The sequence below is a fragment of the Panulirus ornatus genome, chromosome 38 (assembly GCF_036320965.1).
Source record: "Panulirus ornatus isolate Po-2019 chromosome 38, ASM3632096v1, whole genome shotgun sequence".
Classification (NCBI taxonomy): Eukaryota; Metazoa; Arthropoda; class Malacostraca; order Decapoda; family Palinuridae; genus Panulirus; species Panulirus ornatus.
In genome coordinates, this window is record NC_092261.1 from 22,796,871 (window position 1) to 22,800,127 (window position 3,257).

A 3,257-nucleotide genomic window follows, 5' to 3' on the forward strand; every position below is an offset into this window, starting at 1 on the left:
AACTCCAGGAATATAATTACCCATCTCTCGTAATCTACTTCCATTTTTACCCACATCAGTCAGAAGGTCACTTCCTTGCATTCTTTCACACATTTCCACGACTCTTGCTTCAAGCATTAGCACTATCCCTTCTTTACCTCTTACCGTGACACCAACCCCCGACTTAACCCCCAGAAACATTCCCAAACAACTGTTCCCACTTTTCCCCTGAGTATTGATTCATCAGAGGCAAAACGCTCAGGTTCCTGCCCTCATATGTAATATTACCAATCTCATCCCTCTTTCCATCTTCTTTACATGCACACATACTCAAACACCACAACCTAATCCATCGGTGAAGATGAGCATTTCTTACTTAGCTATTTCTTATACTCCAACTTAGAGAAATTGAAATATAAGAGGTGAAAGACTTCCAAACCCACCCCTTTCCGCCCCTCTCCGCCGCCTTTTATTCTAATCTAGTTGCCAAAGTAAAAAGCTTTTTAGCTTTTATTTCAGAAATTTTAAAACTAACAGTAATAACCGTAAGTCATTTGGGTTTTTTATGAACACTGTGTGGTAATGTCAGTATATGTCTTTTGCTGTTTGTAATGATTAAGAGATCTTGACACAATAGAAAGATATAAAGAATTGTTTTGTCTTTATTAAGACTCTCAGAGCAAAGGCTATTACACACTAATCGAAGAAAAGTTGGTTGAATTAGTTACATAATATTTTCATCGGAAAATAGAAGTATATCACAACTGTTGTTCATGTGACCTACTCAGGTGGTTGTCGATCAGATTATCAAAAGTGGGAAAGATATAAGAGCTTTGCAATATGAGGAAATAAGGAATTATCATTGTAAACAATCCTTGTGATGCTGGCCGTCACATAGAAACCGTGGGAAGATGCAACCAGTAAAGAGATTTGATTCAAGTTTAAGAGACTGAGACGTTTGCAGTGGCCGAAATGAATCTTGAAGAAAAGAGAGGAGGCACCATTACCATGTGTTTTGTTTTGGCAATGTCAGTATAGACAGTTGTCGCCGAGGTTAATCAATCATTCAATAGTTAGATGATAGAAGTATGGGGTCAAGTACTATATCGCATTAATGACATAGGGAATGATTTACCAGCGAGAATACTTGAGAGCAGTACTATAGATATGTTTGATGTGAGAATCAAGTGTTTTCCTTTGAATCTACGACTAACACTGTTTACATTTCCTTAACTATGCGAATAACTTACAGATCTTCCTCTATGAAAGATCTGTGTGTTTCTACCAATAAATTAGTATGAAATCTTCTAATACTCTCTTACCATCTTTCCTACTTACCTACGCATAATCATACATATGTCCTTTTCAAACCTGGTACTCCTAGTCACCATTCCTATTTCAGCTAACAACCCCACCTATACCCTCACATGCCACATTAACCACTTTTCCATATAGAATCACATATCAATAACACCAGAAATCCATCATCATAATTACTGACATACTCACATACCTACTCCCAAGACGCCTACCTCTCTACATCCTCCAACTTATGGCTATGAGCATAGTTACCCATCTCTCATAGTCTAGTTCAATGTTTCCCCACATCAGTCAGGATATCACTGCCTTGCATTCTTTCAAATATCTCCACAACTCTTGCTTCAGCAGTAGTAATATCCCTTCCTTAGCTCTTACCGTTACACCAACCCCAGACTTTCCCCCAGAGGCATTCGCAAACCATCATTCCCCCTTTTCCCAGGAGTTTTCCTTCACTCACTGCCAAAAAAATCAAGTTTCTGTCCTCAAACATAATATGCTACCAAGTTCACCTCTTTTTCCGTCTTGTTTACATGCACACATACTCAAACACCACAACTTAAGCTATTTAGGGTAATGATCATACCTTATTTGGCTCCTTCTTATGCTCTAACTTTTAGAAATTGAAATACAAGGAGTGAGAGGTTTTCAACCCCACCAACCTTGAACCCCTTTTGCCGACTTCTTTGGTGTAGTCGCCATATTAATCAGTTTTAACCCTTATCTGAGAATTGGTATAGATTTTACGTCCATGGACTAACTGTAATAACCACAAGTTATTTGGTTTTCTTACAAACATTGTGTGAAAACCATATATGTCTGGGTCTGTGTTTTTTTTCTTTCTTTCTCTTTTCTCATTTATAACGACTTTCAGAGCAAAGGTTATTGCACCCTAATCGAAGAGAAGTTGTCTGAATAAGTCAGATTATATTCTCATTAGATAAAAGAGGTGTATCAGAACAGGGGTTAATGTGACCTCCTCAGGTGATCGTAGACCAGACTATCAAAAGTGGGAAAGATATATGAGCTTTGCAGTATGAAGAAATGAAGAACAATCTCCGTGATGCTGGCCATCACAGAGAAACCGTGGGGAGATGCAACCACTTACAGGAAATGAGTCAGGTCCTTAGGGCTGAAAAGCAAGCATAAAACTCACGAGTTCAGAGGCCGAAATGATTCTTGAAGAACAGGGAGTGGGAAGCACCATTACTACAAATGGAAGGTCGATGATAGTGGAAGTGATACAAGGAGAGAGCCACCACGGATATGCTACCATTACTCCAACCTGTGGTGAATGCGATCTCAATAGAAATAGATAGCTTTCAGAAGGATACTGTTGCCTATATTGCATTCCACTTTTGGGAAGCAGATTTCATGGCGACCCATGTGTGAGCTTTTCAAGAAAGAGTATATAAAAGCTAATATCTGTTATTCAGTTTCATTGCACAGCTGTGGCACTGTTTTGAAGTCCAATATGGATGCTGCTGCAAAATGATAGCCAGCCCTGTATCGATAGGTTGCTGACGCCAGATGATATCAGCTGTGTGACAGTAAGGCTGCTGACATTCTAGGCAATGTCAGCACACGGGGCTTCGATCACTTCTCCTGGCCTATTGGTCTAGTGGTATGATTCTCGCTTAGGGTGTGAGAGGTCCCGGGTTCAACTCCCGGACAGGCCCGAGGTTCTTTTTAGTAAACTACTGACTTAATGACTTTCATGAAAATGAATCTTATCTAAAGTAAAACTAAGTTGTGTACCTGTAAATCTAGTTGTTTTAGTGGTGAAATTACTGTATCATCTGCAACAGGTCCCTGTTGATCTCGGGGTATGATTCATGCTTTGGGTGCAGGAGGTCCCGGGATCAAATCCCGGACAGTCCCGTCCATAATATTTTTGCGATCTTATTACTTAATTATTCAACTTATCAACCGTCATGATGAGCCTGGCAGCTCGTCAATAC

At 39.7% G+C, this 3,257-nt stretch overlaps 1 non-coding gene across 1 annotated transcript; it reads left to right on the plus strand.

Moving 5' to 3' along the window:
- Window positions 1–2,903: 2,903 nt before the first annotated feature.
- Window positions 2,904–2,975, plus strand: TRNAP-AGG (transfer RNA proline (anticodon AGG)). Its single transcript has one exon. It is a non-coding gene; the product is annotated as a tRNA-Pro (tRNA).
- Window positions 2,976–3,257: the final 282 nt, after the last annotated feature.